The 20769-nt window shown below is 36.0% G+C and overlaps 1 long non-coding RNA gene across 1 annotated transcript; it reads left to right on the top strand.

Annotated features, from left to right (window-relative positions):
• The first annotated feature begins 924 nt into the window (after positions 1-924).
• LOC143678911 (uncharacterized) lies at positions 925-20477 on the top strand. The gene is made up of 2 exons (XR_013173469.1): positions 925-1254; positions 20154-20477. It is a non-coding gene; the product is annotated as an uncharacterized LOC143678911 (long non-coding RNA).
• Positions 20478-20769: the final 292 nt, after the last annotated feature.

Below are 20769 nucleotides of genomic sequence, written 5' to 3' on the forward strand. Positions count from 1 at the left end.
ATTACCTTGGTGGAGTGAGTTGAGTTAACTAATTATTTTGGGAAACATTTTCATTCCTCTCCTTCTCCTAATAGATTCTGAGCCTGGAGATAGAGGTATGCTTATGACTCAAACCAAGCCAATTATTGTATTCCAACCCCCTGGTCACAATAATTGGTCCAAGGAGTAGACATGTGACCCAAGCAGGGCCAATCATATTTTTCCCTTGAGATTTTTATTTGAACATTGATAGGAATAAATTCTTTTTCTCCTGGGGGTTGGTAAACTGAGGCACTGGTAGCAATCTTCACTGGCACAGGGAGAGAGCCTATTTCCGGTAGAAGAAGAAGGCTTACCACTGAAAGAGAAACAAAAGCAAGGAGAAATGAGAAATAAGTGAAGAGAGTATCTCTATTTCCATCCTTAGAGTCTCTGGTTGCTGAGGTTTCAATTCTGTAAAGAATACTTTAAAATAACGATCTTGACTTGTTTTCTGAGATATGGTGGGTCCAGCTTTTAGGTCCTATACTGATCTAAACAAAATTAACCACCACAAAATAACTCCCCATCATTTTATTCTCCAGTCATCCAAGAGTGTGCTTTTATTTTTTAAATAAGAAGGGCATCTTAAGTGAAACAGGGTTTGAGAATTCAAATACTAGAAACATGTGGCTAGAATGAGAAATTTCAGGATTACAGAATTTCAAGATGCAGCAGTTTTAGGAGATGACAAGAGCTAATGGAAGAGAAACTGATGAAATGTTGTAAGGGACAGATACATTTGTAGAGTCTGTTCTATTCAACTGATGTTGCCATTACATGACCTTGGTAAGAAACATTTGAATTATGCATTCTAGCTGGGAGGCCTGGCTATCCTCCTGGATTGAAGTGTACTTTGATAAAGATATCTAGGTCCCAGGAAGCTCCTCTCAGTTCCTAGCCAGTTCCAAGAGGACCCATCTGGGTCTTGTCATGTAAGCTAATTGGAATTTGGCCACTATTGTGTAAAGATATCATAAAAACTGCATGCAAGCAGTTAGAGGAGTAGATGAAGAAAGAGAGAGGAGAATCTTGTGAGAGAGGAGAATCTTATGAGCAAGAAAGGGCACCTTATCAGAATCTTATCCGGGAAAGGAATGCTTTGCTGTGGATTTTTACTAAGGAGATTCTGAATGTTGTATCCAAGATTGCTATGGAGTTTTACTAATGAGACTTTGAATGCTGCTTTCAAGACTTCCCAGCACTTCTCTTCAAGTATTGGTGCCATCTTATCTGGTGATGTAACTATTCCTTATTTTTGAAAGCTCTTTTAACTGCTTTCTTTTATTTATTTTCTTTAATTAATTTCCTTAAAAAATTGGTTTTTATGTCACTGAAGTCTGTGTTGTCTATGCATCCAAACCTATAAATTAAGCGGCCACAAATATTACGTTGCCTTTCATGAGACAAATGTCAAGTCATGTTCTCCAGTGCAAATTTAATAAAGGCTATGAGGATAATGTGCAAAGAGAAATGGGAGGATGGGAACTTGTGATCTCCTTTAGAAAATCATCCAGGGGGAAAGGAGATCTGTAAGTCCCAGAAATTAGATTTTTGAGATGGTACACTATTGAGCCATGGTGGGGAATCCAAAAATTTGTGTGAAGCAATGATAAAGTAATGACACTTACTAAGCACATTGCGTGTCTAATACAGGCAAACCATTTAGGTCCTGTTTATTATAACCTTTATGGTTTAATTGGAAGGTTGTTGTTTTTGTTGCTGCTATGGCTCTTTGGGGTAACATATAGAATGTTTATAAATAAGATCAGAGACACCACTGGGCATGAAGTCTATAAAACAGCGCAACTCATGTCCAGGGAGAACTTGGCTTGTGAGTGCTTACTATTTAGTGGGAGTGTTATTTCATAGTTATCACTTTGTATTTCTCACAGGGATATTCCAAGGCTAAAGATTAGCTAAATAATTGAAATAATGGATTCTACAAATTAAAAATGACCTCCACCTGGTGACAGCATGCTATAATTTTGGCAATAAAACTAGCCTTTACATATATTTATAGTTTGTTTAATTACCATGGAAATCTTAGGATTTTAATTTATAAATTGATATTTTTCAAAATTTGAATATCTTAGAGAATCGTTTACTGCATTCTTCTCCTTTTATTGATGAATCTATGGTCAATACCACCAGATATAGTCATTGAAGTACACCTCATACAAAACCTTCTGCTCAATCCATGTGCTCTGGCTTGGAACTACCCAGAGAAAGGATATTTTTTGGTTTTTCCTTCCCCAAACTGATCTTCTGAAAGAGAACATCTTTATGAAATTTTCTCCAAGTCACATACAGACCAGCGGTTGGCCAATGTCCCTCCCCTAATCGGCTTAACCAGAATTAAAAGGCTAGACAAGAACTTTCTAGTACAAAATGCTTACTCAGGCATCACACACTGGTGGACTCTTGGTATGAAGTTACTTAGTATTTGATTAATAGCTTTCTCCTGCCATGTGTATACTACATGATAACCGATGCCCTGCATCTTGTTTCAATTGTATAATCCACAAGTTAGAACAGACCCTGGTAAGTAGTAAGTAGGTACTATATGAATATTTTTGAATAAATGTACGAACCCAAAATATTTTCTGCAATTATGTATATACATGTAATTATACATACAAAGTTAACATATCATCCTTCACTGAACTTTAAGGAAACTTAGTGCATGAGAAAGGGAAACTGGAAAAAGCGAAAAAGATAACCAGTTTAAAACCCAGACATACTGAAAATGAATGATACAGAGAATTTAGGTAGTCAGAAGCTGTGCTAACCGGTTTCAAACAAGGTAAAGAATACCCTGCTAGGAACACACTGTTATCTCAAAAGGTAGAACAAAAAATCAAACCTCTCTCCTCTGCATTACAGATACTGTTTGCATTTTAATGCTACTATACTCTAAAGAACATGTTTTATTAAGCTTGTTAGATAAGCCACATGTGCCTTGTTTCAAACCACATAGTAATAAAAATGATCTCGTTCTTTGATAGATTTGCATAAGTCCCTAAATGCACTACCATTGATTCCCCTTAAGAAATGAATATAGACTCTCCGTGAAAAATAGAGTTTCTTAAATCCAACTTGCTATGTGAATTGTGTTATTACTTTATAGCAAAATAATTTCTAGCTGTTTCCTTGCTGTTCCCAAGAGTCTTTCCAATTCCTTTATATATCTATCCTAGAATGTTTAATTTTCTCAAGCTCCCCCCAAATCATTCATGCCTTTCTAGTTATTTTTTGCTTGCAAATCTTGACCCAGTTTTCTTTTGGTCTCATATTTTATCTTTCAACTTTTATTCCATTCCCTTCCAATTCCTCTAAATAAATTGTATTTTCAGACCAACATACATATTTTTGTTTTTCCTATAAGACTACTTTTCCAGGAAACTTAGGTGGAACATTCTTGACGTATAGCAGGCATTATTTGTTTCTCCTAGAACACGAATTTTAACAAAAACGTAATTCCTCTGATATGAAATCACTGATTCATCATATTTTTAGTGGCATTTTAAATGAGAGCACAAGATATGTGTTCAGTCCTTGATATGCATCAATTCTCTTATCATTCATTCAGTCAGTCATTTCCTCAATATGGAACAGTAGTTGTGCATCTTTTTTATATCAAATTACTCCTGATTCTCTCCCTAGTCTGCCCAAGGCCTCCGTCTCTCTGGGAGTGTGGCATGTAGTAAGGAGGTACTTAATAAGTAGGAAACCAGGATTGTTAAAAGGAATACAAAGAAAAATAGTTATCAATATTTTATTTCAAGTAGAATTTTGTAGTGAATGAAAAATTTATAATGCAAAAGATTTCATAAAGACTCTCAAAGTCATACCCAGAGGTCTCAGATGAAGGAGTTTCCTATTTAACTTGGATGGTTTTACCCTTTCCACAATAAAAGTTAGACCTTGGGACATATTAGCTATGCTAATGGACTAGAGGGAGAGAAAACTTGAAACTTTATTTACGGAGCTGGAGGATTATGAGAAGAATCAGAAAAGAGAGAGGAGAGGCAGGTCAGACATATATGTCTTTTTTCTTCTCTCTGAGTTCAATGTGTTAGGAAATCTGAAATTGCCAAGGATGGAGGCTTCTGACTGGAATAATGTTTGAGACTCTGGGAGATGTTTGCCTTAGCAGCCTACTTCTCCAAGATTTTGATGTTGGCCACATTAGGGGAAACAGTGGAATAAGGTGATTATGGAGAGGGCAAGCTGATATTTACCATTTCAGACTCACTCTTCCTTTCTGTGTGGCATGGATGAAACCATGTGCTCTTGCCTCCAGAGGAGTACTTGGAAGGTAGCTGAGTGAAGAGCTGGCAGGACTGCCATGTCATCCACTTATTCTTACTTCTTCTGAAGATGCACTGCCTAGACTGGAGGATGGATCAAGGATGTTACAGAGATAAAGAGAAGTCCACAAGCAAGTAAGAGCTGCAGTGCAGCCCAGATCAACCACTGATCACCACTGCATCCTGACCAAGTAATGAGAGACCACCCTGTCGGTTTCCTGATGCAACCCTTCTCCAAATTAAGCCGCATTGTTAACATTGTAAGCAATGTTTAAGACAACAAGGGCATTAGGTGAGGACCCAAGGAATGAGAGGACTCTGTGTACATCTCAGAATGACCCCAATCCATGAGCATAAGGCCATGGGAACCCACCATGAGTAAAAGAAGGAAGATCACTGAAACCCACAATTTTAAACTATTATCTGAAGGGATCTGAGAAAGGCCTGAGGGTTCAAACTAACTTTTAAACCAAACTAATATAGTTTTTAAGTGTTTCCCCGATTGGAACAAATTTAATTGTGGAAGATGTGGACATGGAGGATTCTAGATCTTAGAAGCAGATTCTAGGAAAAATCTGCTTCTTTGTTTTTCTGCACATTCAGGTTGTGTGAATAAATTAGCAGCTCTGCTACTGATATTAAATATTTCACGGTAGACAAGTCATTTCACTACTGTGAGTATCAGTTCCTATTCTCATTTGGAAATATGAATTGAGCTATATAATTTTTAAGGTCTTTTACAATTATGAGATTCTGTATGTATGTTTAGTTTATCCTTTTTATATGGAAGATACCATGCCCCATTGCTTTATTTTTTATGACAGCATTAAACTGATACATCAAGCTGGCCTTGTTCATTCCTGCTTGTAACTACATTTATCAATTTTGAAGTCAGCTAACCAAATCTAGAGATTTTGGGCTATAGCTGTAAAATAGAGCAGAGATGTCTAGTCTATGGAAATTGAATCTGTCACTTTGTGCTGATTGTAAGATGCTCCATTCAACTGCAAACAAATATTTCTCAGAAACAGATCCCTGAGCTATACCCTCACCTCTCTCCACTTTTCCACCTTGGCCATAGAACACTGTTCCCAGAACAGGCTATTTCCTTACTTTAATCCATAATGTTAGACATGCTTTATTTATTTATTTTTTTACTGCCACCTTCTTACCACTTATCCTTCCCCTGGCTTGCCTAACATTTACAGTATGGTGAATTCTTAATTTTCCTTCTGGATTTACTTTAATAGCTACATTATTAATGACATTTCTATATTCTGGCTTAGCTGTCTCCAGAGTGAAGGCTTCTTCACTTGCTGTCTGATAACTTCTGAGCTCTGCCTGCATTGTGGCTTGGAAGCACTCCACAACTATTAATGGATCTACCCTTTGGATTGAATTCTCTGCAGCTTGTGTCATATTACATTCACAGATGAGTAACAGAGTGAATTCTAACCCCCGCCCTGATCCTAGGCACAAACAGTAAACCCATAAGATCTTTGAAATCAGAAACGGCACCTTAGTCAGCCTTACAACTGCTCCCTTGAGGTATAAAGCAAATATTTTGTAGATAAATTGATAACTCTCATTCAACTTTCATGGATAGTTCTCAAGTTCTACTGGTTATTCCTCCATCGGGGCCTTTTGTGTTTTCCTCCATCTACCCATGTATTCCTCTAATTCCACTTGTTCACTTTCAAACCAATGATTTCAGTTGGTTAAAAGCAAACTTGGACTGTTGGTAGACATGATCAATAAAATCAGCAGATATTATAAATTCAAGGTGATATTAGGTAATTAAATTGTACATTATTTTGTGCACAAGCCTTTTTAAAAAGTCTGTCTTAAGATCTTATCTAAAGATGAGTATTAATTTTTGAAATAGCTAAAAAGTGATTTTCATCATGTTCATAATTATGGTATACTGAAATGTTGAATTTATAAATAGGGAAAGGGAGCAAAATTCACAACTCTTGAATGTGTAAAGCTTTTATTCCACATCTGAACATGAGATAGAACACAAGTCAGTTTTATTCCTCACCTGGGAACCTAAAAACACTTTCTCTGTATCTGCTTTTGTTATGTTCAGTAGAATAAATAAGAAGGAAGTTACTCTATTTGTAAAGGAGAATGGTCCAGAGAACCTTGAATAGTAGTTTCAAATAACTTGGTTGTTACAAGCTGAGTGACTTATTTGTCATGGAATCAATAAAGCCGTGTATGAGAGGTGATGGCAGAAAACTATACAAAAATTGTATAATACTGCAATAAAAACACACCTGGAAATGCTGAGAAATGAATTTGAAACCTACTTCATTGCTTGAATGGAGTCTGTGTTCTGAATGATAAGAGAACCCATAGTGTATTTTCTATCTGAAAGATCACTTTGTAATTTAAGCCACAAGAACACTGTATAATACTGCTCAGTGGAGACTGTGTTGTGCTCTATGGGTATACTGAAACAGACCATGGGCTTGGAATTAGCGAAGTAATTGATAAATAAAAAGCTTCAGTATAACACGTACTTTAATTTTCAACTGTTAAAATGGAAATCAGCATCTCGGAGGTGCTCTGCTATCTTACTGGGCTTTCCTTCTTGCATCACAGGACAATTGCATTTAAGGATGTGATTATTTTCCTTCAAATTAAATAACTTTCTGATGCTGTTTTCTGAAAGGTGCTGTTTTCTGACAAAGTCGCTTTGTGCATCACCGCTTTAGGGGAGAGTATTGTGGTGGTGCTCCAGATTCTATGGACAGTCAATTTTGTTTCTCATTTCTTTAGAGAGATAGTGTTGTACGTAACCCCTGCTGTGAAATCCGGATTTCCACTTGTGGGGAAGATCCAACAAGTACGTAAAGAGTAAAGGCACCTGAAAAATAGAACAAGTCAGAGAGGATCAAAGAGCACTGCTTCATATGATAACTTTCCACACTAAGCCCTTAGTTTGTCAAATGCAAATAGGAAAACCTGTCTCGCTACCTACATAGCTGTTTTATTTTACTTGAAGGAAAAGAAGTCTGACAGCATTCTTTACCTCACAATCAGACGTTCAGACATATAAGAAGCTGCATGCAGTTACTTATAATTGTATAATCTCTCTCTCTCTCTCTATATATATATATACATGCACATATATGTACACACACACACACACACACACACACACATAGTTTTCATAGGCTACTCCAGTCATCTAAGTCAAATGTTTTTTGAGGGCTGGAAAATAGCTACAGTATTAAAAATTATTTTAGAGAAAAAAGTTTGTCTAATATTAAAAGACATTATACTTCATTCCTTCTGTGGCATCGTGAAATTAGTTTTGTCAATTCAGTTTATAATAGTACAGCTGCGTGTGTGTGTGTATATGTGTATATACACACAGTAAATCTGATCCCATTTTCAATCATTTTTCTGTATGGTAACAAAACGTCGCTTCCTAAGTAACATTTTTTCGTATGAAATTATGCACAAATTCTTAGGAATATAAACATCTATAATGTGCAGAGGGAAAAATCACATTACAGGTCTCATTTCCAAAGATGCTTAGTTTAAATTATTCTTCTGACCATGAATAAGTGAGAAATTAAAGTCAGCCATGAGTGTGTGAGATTTATTTCAGTCATGTTAAGTTTAGGTCAATATTAGTATCTTTCTTAATGTAATTATTCACACCTCAAAGACAAAAAAGAAAACCGATATTGGAAAGAGGTGGTAAATTTCAATATCCATTCTGTATTTTTAAAAAAATTAACTTGGACTGAAAATGTTTGACTTTAACTTGACAAGTCAATTGTTAGCTCTTTCCCTGACAGAAAATTCCTTCTTCACTACATGTTTACAGCTGACGTGGTGATAGCCTAACTCCTGAACACCTCTCGGTCCGGCTCATCACCTCCACCCTCACTCACACCACCTACTTTTCTCTGTCGTCTCCCACCTGGACTATCACAATCGCCTCCTAATTCATCTCCCCGCCTTCTTTCTCACTTCCCTTCAGAGTTATCTTTCTAAAATGCAAGCATTATTCTATTTCCCTCAGCAATGTTTTAATGGCTCCCCAGTACTTTTTTTTTACTTTGTGTAAATTTTTAAATTTCTGAACTCTACAAACTAAATCTTTATGTTTTAATGTCTGTAACTCCCTAACTTAATCTACCACCTTTCTCACATTCACGGTGAAAATTCTAACTTAACCAGTTTAATCTTCTGAATGCCATCTCCCTCATACCTGTAACGCTTTCATGTGTTGTAACTTTGTTTTAGAATGTTATTCATTCTCAAGAAAATCAAGATTTAATGCAAGTATCAACTCCAGTGAAGAGTCTACTCACATTTCAAGACGTTAGATCCCTCTTCTCCATGATTTCACAGTCTGCTCTTGGCATCAGTGATGGTCACTTTCCATTGTATGATTTATGCTTGTCTACATCTCCTTGACAAAGGGTTTATATTTTACTCAGTTTTGTTTCCTTAAGAAATGCACTGTGTCTGGGAAATAATAGATAATTGCTAAGTATATATAGAAAGATTTTTCCTTGAGTCATATTTAATATAAGGCCAACCTAGAATTTAGGGTCCTAATGGTGACCTGGCTTCTTACAGTATCTCAGATGCGAAAACAAGGAGATTCTTATGCACTCCTTAGTTGTAAGTATGCCCGTTCATCTAGGTCCTCATTGGTTTCCAAACCCAGTTCTTCTTGCAGGACTCAGTCTAATTCGTGTTTCTAGAGCAAAATTAGGTTCTTGTCTTAGAGCTCCTTCTCCACGGATACTGGCACATCATCTCAGAACCCAGAATTCTATGAGGAGTTTGATTTGTGGCTATAGTTTCTGGGTACCTACCACTATCTGGACTTCAAAGGATTAATCTTCTGGATTCCTAAAAATTATAGTTTGAACTTATAGTGGACAATTCTATACTGCTACTGGTGTTTTTTAATTTGAGCCAAGATATGACCTGGAAGACACCCTTCCTGCTGTATTTATAGACTCAAACAGGAAGCATCAGCAGTGGAGACAGAATACCAGTGCCAGCTGTCTCTTGTTCTGCGTCCTCCTCAACCTGCCCACCTATTCAACTTGAATAATGTGTTTTTTTCTGATTAAATGCTCTTCTCTCTTGTCCTCTGTATTACCATACTTTCTCAGCTTTTCACCTATTTCTCTGATTTCTCCTTCTTTAAAACCTTTGTGTTCATCTGCTTGCACTTTTTTTGAAGTCCCCCTCTCAAAATTCTGTCTTCAGACATCTTTTTTCTTTAATCTCTATTTAAGAATAATCAACAATTTATGTGGTTTTGTCTTTTATTTCTGTGCTGGACTTTTACCAAATGAATGTCTGTAGAGCTGATCTTCATCATATTCTCCAGAATAACCAATTTAGTAAACATTGTTTCCAAAGGTATCCAACTAGCATACCAGACTAAATACATACAAAAAATTGTCATCTCCACAACTATGGTTCTTTTGCGTGTTTCCTAACATGAATGTTAGGACACTCCTCCAGATGACCCAGAAAGGAAATTTCAGTGTTACTCCTGATTTCTTCTATTTCTCATTCCTTTAATTATTTTTTAAATCACTATGTTGTAAAGAACCATTAAGTATCTGAGGTTTTGTCATAGTTGCAGGCTACTGAGTTAGCCCGCTACAATTTCGTGGATGCTGACAGAAAACATGAGACTCCGGGGTCAGAGATAAAGGAATTTATTATTCATGACACAAAAGGCAGCGTGATCTTTATATTCACATCAATTCCCTCTGATCCTCAGTTTCATGTGAATGGAGCAGTAGACCCCAGCAGATGTTGTACAAACATAGTGGGTTTCTTTCTCAGCTGAGGAATACTATACTTAGGAAACCCCAAAAAGGGGTTACAAGCAAGTCTGCCTACACTTTGTCCTGCAGGGAGACTATTTTTATTATGCTGGCTAGCATACCAGTCTTCCCACACCCTGGAGGGAGACACCTTCTTTATCTTCTAAATAGGTAGACTGTAGAAACACCTTTGAAAAATAATCTGGGACAAAGGAAGCAAGTATTTGTACTCACAAAACATGTCTAAACATAAAAAACGCATAGGAAATGTCTCTCAACACATTTATTGTCCCATCTATTTTCTTTCATATTTTATTAGTAGCGTAATCTTGAACAAGTTTCTTAACTTTCCTTTGCCACAATCTCCCCATCTGTCAATGAAACAATAATAGTACCTAAATAATAGCGTTATTGTGAGACTTCAATGAATTAATACATATGAAGTTTCTGTAGCAGAGCTTGGCACATTAAAAGTGCTCTTTAAATTTAGCTATTGTTATTATTATCATTAATATACTTACTGCAACCTTTCATTTCTGTTGTCACTGATTCTTAGCTTTGCCCTTTAGTCTACTGTTGTACTGTAGATCCTGCATCCAGGTTCTTACTTCCTCTGTCTAATCTTTTAATTATTTCAAAACTTATTTTCTAAAATATGTATCAGGGATGATCAACCCATTCATTCAGAAACTTGTGATGGTCACAGGCTCCATAAAGGATCTTGTCCTCAGTATGGAACTCAGGGTCTTTCCTAATAGGATGCTATGGTAACTCTTTAAACTCTTTTTCCTTTGGGCTCCAGTAGTTTTGAAATATTTTATGTTTTGTGAACACATTTTTCTCATTTATACCTCCATGTTTTTGCTCCTGCTTCTCTCCCAGCTAGGAATCCCTTTCTGGTATATCTTTGCCTATGGACATCCTTGACGGATTCCAAAGATCAGTTCATGTCATTGCCTAATTAAAGCCTTCCTACAAGCACGTATAATGCCTTATTTATCTTTCACTGATACCATTGGTTTTAAAATTATTCCGGACTATAGGATTATCATAGTCATAATCTGATCCTTGTTTTTATAATATTTCACTTTAACTTTCTACAATCTGGTTACCTTGCCTATGCTTGCCATCTTGTTCCAATAATTTTCTCCATACATATGATTTTGGGCAATCAGTCTCACTTCCCTACAGCCTTGGGATCCACCTGGATGGCTTCTTTTTGGACATTTTACTCAGGCAATCCATTGGCAAAAACTGATATATATATTTTTTCTCCAATCATGATGCTTAGTTCTGGCTCCAGGTCTGTGACCTTATATGTCTGGAAACAAACCATCAATGACCCACAGTCCTACACCTCACTGTTTTTTTATCGAAAGCACATTTTTATGGTCAGCTTATTGCCTTGATGATCAAAACACAAAAATAAACATTTAAAATAACTTTTAGTTAAAACTGCAAATCTTAAGGTAATGTTTTGATGAGCATTAAAAAAGAAGGCAGGCATATAACCTTCTCATTATAGGCTGTGTCAAATAAGACTGTGTAGGAGGAGATTTATTGCAATTAAATCATTTAAAATATTATATGTAATCATACTTAATTGAGCAAAAATGTAATAGGATTCAGGAGAAAAGAGCAAAGGAAAAATCAGTGTAAATTAAAAAATGTATCTTAAATGCCAATCTGAACTTATAAAGGAAGTTAATTACTGCTATGAATTCACTTAGTTTCTTATTGAATCGCACATTTCTTTTACAGTTTTTATGGAATTTCTTTCAATCTTGGAGTGCCAGATTTCTTGATGTTTTTGTGTCCCTTACAGAACCAAATCCAAACTCATAGATGGTGATCAATGAATGGTCTTATCTGCCTTAAAACAAAACAAAACAACCTATCAACTTAAAATGCTACTCTTTATTAATACAAAAAGCTGAATTAATAAAATCAAAGATTAAAATATTACCTATAATAAAATGTAAATCATTCAGTATTAATGTATAGGAATTTTAATGAATGCACTCTAAACAATTTGGGCATAAGTCAATAAAATGAAAAAATAACATAAATGACCTAATGTGGTAACTAATATTAAGATAGAAGTTATTAAAAATCAAAACCAGAATACAAGCAAATAGTATATTTAATTCACAAAGAAAAGATGTGATACGTGAAAAGAATCATTAAAACAGACAGTAAAATGTGAGTATTAGAGGTCCAAAGCCTTTTCTAAAACTTGCCTCATAAATATTCAACGCTCCTAAAAAAAAGAAAAGAATCACAGCATATCTTTTTTAATATACTGGATGGCATGTCCCCTGTGTCCTGTGCCTTTACAACCAGAGAAATTGCCCTAGTTCGTGACGATGAGATAATCGCTGTATATCTCAGAGCCAGATAAAGAGCATTGATAGTTTTTCCCTGGCCACTGTGGCTCTTGAATTAGTGTGTTACTTCTCACGAGCAGGTGGAGGCAACAGGGTGATTATGGCAGTGGATGATCCCAGATGGTGCTGCCAGTCCAGTGTCACTCATTGGCTGGTGACAAGAGGAGAGCTTAGACTGAGTTTCCTCCTCTTACAACCGTCTCCCAGATCCTACCGACTCCCCATCTTCTAGCATGATTTTACATAAGTTATAAAAGTAGACCACCCAAAGAGGATATTTGGAGTAAATGGGGTCACAGAAGAAATGTAGTTAGCATCATATTCACTGAGCACTTGGCTTTGATGTTCCTTTCTTGGCCACATTGATGTTAAGAATTTACTAGTTTGTTCCTAAACCAGTCTAGATTGTCATCTTCCTCCCCACCTCTGCCCATCCCAGAAGGTTTGCCTGTGATTATCTATTGCCTGTAATAATCACAGCAGTGGTCCACTGGATTTATGTTAAATTGCAGGTTGTAGAATTTTCTTAGCTACATAAAGACTAGGTAGGTAAAAGGCATATTTTTTCAAAGGAAAGGACATATCCAAATTTTAATATGACCAAAAGCAGCACTTCAGTTCATGAACAGAAAATTAGCATAGTTATTTTATTGATAAGTGTTTCCAATTACTATGTGTAAAATATACAGTAAAACAAAAATGGGTAGAAAAATTCAGGATTCTGTCAAATCTGTTGTCATTAAATTGTGGTAATTTATTCTATTTTTGAATTAAGATAATCAGATCTCAGAATGAAATGTGTTTTCTAACCAAATATGGTTCACTTAAAGAAGGTTTTTAATAGAAGCACTGTTCTAGTTTGTTAGCTACCGGAATGCAATATTACAGAAACAGAATGGCTTTTTAAAAAAGGGAACTTAATAAATTGCTAGTTTATAGTTCTAAGGCCGAGAAAATGTCCCAGTTAAAGCAAGTCTATAGAAATGTCCAATCGAAGGCATCCAGGGAGAGATACCTTGGTTCAAGAAGGCCAATGAAGTTCAGGTTTTCTCTCTCAAGTGAGAAGGCACATGGCAAACACAGTCAGGGTTTCTCTCTCATCTGGAAAGGCACATAGTGAACATGGTCAGGGCTCCTCTCTCATCTGAAAGGGCACATGGCGGACATGGCGTCATCTGCTAGCTTCTTCTCCTGGCTTCCTGTTTCATGGAGCTCCTCAGGAGATATTTTCCTTCTTCATCTCCAAAGGTCGCTGGCTGGTGGACTCTGCTTTTCATGGTTATGTCATTCTGTCTGTTCTCTCTGAATCTCAATCATTCTCCAAAATGTTTCCTCTTTCATAGGACTCCAGAAACTAATCAAGACCCATCCAAATGGGTGGAGACATGCTTTCAGCTAATCCAGTTTAACAACTCTTGATTAAATCACATCTCCAAGGAGATGATCTAATTACAGCTACAAACACAATATTGAATAGGAATTAGATGAAATGGTTGCCTTTACAAAATGGGATTAAGATTAAAACATAGCTTTTCTAGGGTACATACGTCATTTCAAACCAACACAAGCACATTTTAGTATTCTGTCCATTTTTCATTGTTGAACTTGGTTATGTGCATTTAATTGGACATTTATGATATTTTTCAGAGATTAAAGCATTTCTGGGAAACTTTTCCTTCCAGTGAAGTTTTATTTATTCATTGTATTGATAATCCTCTTAATCATTTTCATAGATTTAAAAAAAATATCGATATATTTCAGAATGTTCAGTTTCTAGATGCTAAGTCAGAGTGCTGACATAACTGAACTGCTGTCAATGTTATAACAGACTATCTATAAATGAAGGAATAAACTGAATGATTTGAAATAAGCTAACCTAAATTTTATTTACAAAACTTTTTCCCAAACAACTCATTATTATATTTAATAGGATGCAAACACATCAATAGATAGATAGACAGACAGACATGGTCTTTTTACTCATGCATTATTCTAGAATAAACTGTCCTATGCAACTGATTAAATTCTTGTGATTACAAAAGAAGTTATAAGTTAATATTCCGTTTAAATTACTGAAGTTTTATCTATGTAGCAGTTTAGAAAAAGAGTGATTTTCCTAGAAAATATATCAACATATTAGCTTACGATGTGCCAGCCTACTATTGTTGGTTTTAATACCTACATGGACTTTATCACAGAGACAGTCATTTTTATAGTGTGTTTTCTTTATTAGAAGCCTTCTTTTCAAGCTACTAGGTAGTGCTAGGGCAGAGTTTCCAAACTCTATAACTGATCCAGACTCTCCTAGATGCAAGGTTCTAAGAAAAACACAAAATAAAAACAAACTTGAAGGTTTTCATTTTCATTGTTTCAGACTGCCATTTAACACTAATTTGCTAAGTACTATTACACTTAAGGAACTGTAAGAACAGACAAGTAAAAGGCATGGCTCTAAGAAGCATATATTTAATGACAATATACTAAACATCTTCATGTACAGATTCTGTATTTACCTTTAGAGGTACAGAATATAGTAAGCCAGATAATTCCCTTGCTATCCTGAACCCTACAATATGGAGGATGAGATGAACTTTAAACAGGTAATTATACAAATTATTTTAATGGCAATTACAATATCCACAGTATGCTGTGAGAAGAGAACATGTGGAACACCCTCTGGTCTAAAGTTATTGAAGTCTTTCCTGAGGAATGCACGTATAAACTGAGTAGAAGCTGTAAAGAGTGGAAACTGACCATGTAAAAGGTGGCCAAAACTATCTATTATTAAAATAATGATAACCTTCAAGATATCGGCCATGCATATTTTTAGAAAAAAATTTACAAATTAGCTACCTGCAATTATTTACAAATGTAGAATGGCATGACTACATATAAAAATAACATAGCAAACAAGAAAATGGAACTGGAATAGCCAGGAGGAAAATAACTTGGGCTGAGTCCAAAGGATAGCTAGGTTGTACATAGATGGAACAAGGGAAGCAATCTATGTCACTTCACTCATCCAATATTCTACTGATATTTATGAAGTACCTAGTATATTCCAGCAATTGTATTGGGTGCTGGGAATTCGAAGACAAATAAGCATCAATTCCTTGCTTTTGAGAAGGTTACCATCTAGGAGGACACATGGATATATTGCAAAATGTGAACTACATGTAAATAATCTTCACAGCTATGTGGTCAATGCATTTAGAGTAGAGTAAATAACAAATGAGTTGGAGAGTGATTCACAGAGGAGTTGATGACGAAGAAGAAGATGATTATGACAGTAATGATGATGACCAATGATTAAGCTAAGTGCTTACTATGTGCCAGATATTGCTGTAAGTCAATTGTTAATTCATCTAAACCTCACATCAACACTATGGTGTAGAGATTACTATTGGACCCCACTGATAGATGAAAAAACATAGGCACACAGAAGTAAAGGAACTTGCCCAAAGTCATACAAGTAATAAGTGGTAAGCCAGGGATTCAATTACAGGGCTCTGACACTAGAGTCAATGCTCATAACCACTATTCTTGCAAAAGGTGACAATTATGGCAAAGGAAAGAGACAGGATACTATTTCATGCATGAGACAGCTGGCATCCCAATCCCTAGAGTGGTATCAACATTTCTGGGTGATTAACAAGTTCAAGGCTATAGCTCTTAGCCTCCTAGGCTTGGAAATTCAACTTTATTAGTGCATATTGAAGGATTTTATCATAGGGACTAACTAATGCTGATTAGTTATGCTATAATAGCCTGGAGCAGTCATGAACATTTAAGAGCAGACTTTGAAGTCAGATACCACATGAATTGAATTTTGACTCCACAACTCAGTAATTGCTTGGCCTTGCCCAAGATATCTAATAACTTGGAGTCCAATTCTCCTCATCTATAAAATTAAAATAATGCTAACATATTGGATTTTTGTGATGATTAAGTGTGTTGTGTATGTGTGTGTGTGTATGTGCAATTGGTACAGTGCTTGGAGCAAAACCCACAGTCAATGCAATAATGGTAGTGGTGGTGGTGGTTGTGACTGAAATGAATCTGACATAAATATTGGTTAGGAGTCAGGATCAGTTTTTTCTGGAGATTTTAGACAGCACACTGCCACTATTAACTTCTGTTTCCCAGTTTCTATGGAGCAGACACTATTATTAGACCTGACTTTAAAGATGGGAAACTGAGGCATAGGGAAGTTAAAAAAAACAACAAAAAACTTTTGGATCTCTCCTGTACAGTGCCACTCCTTTCTGAGTGGCTCATTATTTCTTTAAATACGTAAATGCTATTACCCTATGACAATCCCCTGGAACTGGAGCTAGACTGGTTCTTTCAAATGACTTTGCAAATATCTCTTTGCCCCATCATGTATTTGTGAGATAGTTCCATGTATCAAATGATCTAATCAGATTAATTTAAAGTTTTTGGTGAATTATCATTGGGAGAATGATGTATAGTCAGCACAGTATAATTTGTCATAGCAAAAATATTGCCAACTACTAAATAGGTTATTATGTTTGTTTGAAGCTGTTATGTACTCCAGAAAAGACCATATTCTTTTAACTCATTCCTGTTAGTGTAGACCTGTTGTGGGTGGGGCCTTTTGGTGAGGCTATTTCAGTTGAGATGTGACCCACCCGGTTTGAGTTAGGTCTTAATCTTTTTTACTAGAGTTCCTTATGAGGGGATAGAGAACAGAAAAAGCCAAGAGAGGTCAGAGAGAAACACCCAAAGAAGTTTGGAGAAGGCTGAGAGAGAAAAGCCCTGGAGATGCTAAGAGAGGACCCACAGAAACTCAGAGAGGAGGTCACTGGAACCAGGAGCTTAAAACAATGAAACACATGAGTGAAGGACCAGCAGATCTGACCATTCGCCTCCCTATCTGACAGAGGAAACCTGGCTGTCAATGGCTTTTTTTCAGAGAAGGTATCATCCTGTTGATGACTTAATTGGGACATTTTCATGGCCTTAGAAGAGTAAAATTGTAAACTAATAAATCCCCATTGTAGAAGCAACCCATTTCTGGTATTTTGCATGCAGCAGCTTTAGCAAACTGAAACAGTTATTAATAGAGAATTGGTTAAATAAATTAAAGCAATCCATAAAGCTGAATCTCATGGATTTCTATGTCCATCTTAATGGAAAGGCTCTATAACATGGTACAATGAAAGCAAAAAAATATGAATGATTTTGAGGAAAGCTTGACAAATTAGCTACTGCCAATTATTTGATAAGTGGAGGATACCATGATAAAAATTTATTAATCTATGGCCGATATCAAAGCCATCTAGCTATGTATCATACATATCAACATGTAGTAACAATCCCATTGATGTGGAATTCTGTGTGTGTGTGCATACATATGTGTGTGTGTCTATCTATATATGTCTGCATACAGACATTTCTGGAGGGGTGTTCACTGAAAGTAGGAAAGCCTATGCGTTATACTAAAAATGGAATATGTACTGAACAGATGAAAGAAAAGTTTTACAGGTTTTATACAAGGGTATAATATAATCAATTTGGTGTTTTAGGACAGAGAATATGGAGGAAAAGCTTGGCCAGGTACTAAACAGAGGTCAGAAAAGGTAACAAACTGTGATAGTGAAAATAAGGTAGGTTTGAGGGAGTGAAAGCAACTGTAGGTAGTGTGAGAAAGCAAGAGAGGAAATGAGAATGTCACTAAGGTTTTCATTTTTGGTTGCAGATTCAGTGATAATGCCAGGACCTAGAAACAGAAATAGGATGGGGATGATGTAATAAGTTATAGATGTCTTGATTTTTTAATTAGAGCTGATGATCTTTCCTACCTTTGGAATATGAATATGTAGAATTGTATTGTTTGTCCATTTAAAAATATAATTGCATTGAAATAGTTCAAAGAACTAAATAAGGTAATTTAAGTGACAAGCATCCAGAACAAATGTTTTCTATCTTCCTCTTCCAAATGTACTCTCCTTGGAAGTGAACACTATTAAAAGCTTGATGACCGTGCACCTGAAACTTAAGTGACTCCCCCAACACACCCATGCAAATGTTGCGTTTACATATCAGATAAATCTTATCACCACTATGTTCCTCTCAGCCTGACTTCCTCCCTAGGTCTTTTACCACGTGTCTTCTACTCAAGACTTCACTGAGATGACCAGCTCTGCTGGATGGCCATGAACTACATGCAAGCATAACTGAATGGTCCTTTTTCTCTGCCTCTTGCCTTCCTTGATGGTATCTCCATTAAAACAGGTCTCTCCAGGTGCTCACATATATGTCTCAGAAGTACAGAAGGATTGAAACTTGGGAGACAAAACTTTGACAAGGGGATAAAATCTACTTTCCTTCCCAGGACAAATTTTTTTGTTCTAGAAGCAACTGTTACTCTGGAAATACTGTCCCTAGAAATCAAGCAATCATGGAGTGGGAATTTGCACCAATTGTAGGTGCCTTGCATATTGTCATTGGCCCTTCCTCCTTCCCACTAACTCTTATTTCCTGGAATTACACTCTCTAATGTCACAGTACAATCTAATCTTTGCTTCAGGATTTGTTTTCTGTAGCTACCATGATAACATGATTTAATATATTTTGGAGATTATTTTGTGCATCCCTATATGGAAAGATCTCATTTTTTTAATAAATGGTTATAGATCATCATTTATCTGACCGTTTTCTTTTTGATCAACTTTTAGATTTTTTTCCATTCTGTTGAAATTGAAAGCAATGTACTTCATTTCAGGTTTATTCTTTAACATTCTATATATGCCGCATTATGGGTAGGTGATTTTGCATTGTATTTTTAATTGTAATTTCTAATACTTATATAATAATATCACTGTGGATACATGAACTATTGGTTTAAGGTAGATTCTGTAGTTAGAATTCTGAATTCAAATGGTTTGAAAATTTTTATTTTTATCCCTAAAATATTCTCCTAGAGCAGGATGCCTCACGTATACAAATGAGTAATTAGCATACAATTACTCTTTCATGTCAATCAATAGAAGACAGATGCTAGATATCTTACTGTGGTTTTAATTTGATCCTCCTGATTACCTGTGAGGTGAAAAATGTTTTTGAATATCAACTGACCATTTTTACATTTTAAAAAGTTCCCCACCTACACCCTTTTTACTTAACTTGTCTGATTTTATGGTTGATTTTCTTTTGGTCTATGGGTTATAAAATGTAAATTTGGCTAAATACTAGTAGAAGAAATTTTCTGCTATTCCAGTTTATTAAGAGTTATGTTTCATTTTAAAAACAGGAATGACATGTTCATTTTAAGATGCTCTCAACACATCCAGGTGGTGATGTTAAATACTAGTCATAAAAACATTTAGAGGACAAGAATATTCTGAGCAAAAGAAAAAGGACAGCAAGTATCATAACATAAATGGATATTGAATGTGAGTGACTGAAATCATGAAAGGAGAGTATTTCCAATAGGGTAATAGGCTGATTCTTCTATGTGCCCATTGACCTGTGTATTTACTGCCTTCACTGTCCCTGAGAAAAGGTTCTGTTCTTTTAATCCATTCCCTTGTGTGTAGACCTATTATAAGTAGGCCCTTTTGATTGAGATGTGATCCTCCCCATTACAGGTGTGTCTTAATCCTCTTACTGGAGTCTTTTACAAGAGGATAAACATGCACAGAAGCTAAGAGATGAAATTAAGAGGAGCTCACACAAAAAGTTACAGTAAAGCTGAGAAGAAGCCGCCGAAGTCAGAAGCTGAAAGCAAATACACTCATGAATGAAGGACCAGTAGATGCCGACCATGAGCCTTCCCATGAGACAGAGGTGTCCCAGATGTGGGCAGCCTGTCTGCAGAGTCCAGGTGTCATTCTGGTGATGCCTTGAATTGGGACATATTTACAGCCTAAGACTGTAAATTGTAAGTTAATAAATTCCACTGTAAAAACCAACCCATTTCTGGTCTTTTGTTTTCCAGCAGTTTTATCAAACCAAAACATATATCATATTATAATTACTTATTGTTAGGTTTTCAGTAACATTCTGAAAGAACTGACATGGTTTTTTACTCTACTTGCCATTGGTGTGTTCCACATTCACTGACAGAGTAGCTGTCTTAGGGTTCTCAAGAGAAAGAGAACTGACAGGATATATGTATACATGTAAATATTAAGAATTTATTAGAAGATTCGGCTCACACAACCATGGGGATTAGCAAGTTCAAATTCCATAGGGTAGGCAGCA

Source organism: Tamandua tetradactyla, chromosome 4 (genome assembly GCF_023851605.1).
Source record: "Tamandua tetradactyla isolate mTamTet1 chromosome 4, mTamTet1.pri, whole genome shotgun sequence".
NCBI classification, from domain to species: Eukaryota; Metazoa; Chordata; class Mammalia; order Pilosa; family Myrmecophagidae; genus Tamandua; species Tamandua tetradactyla.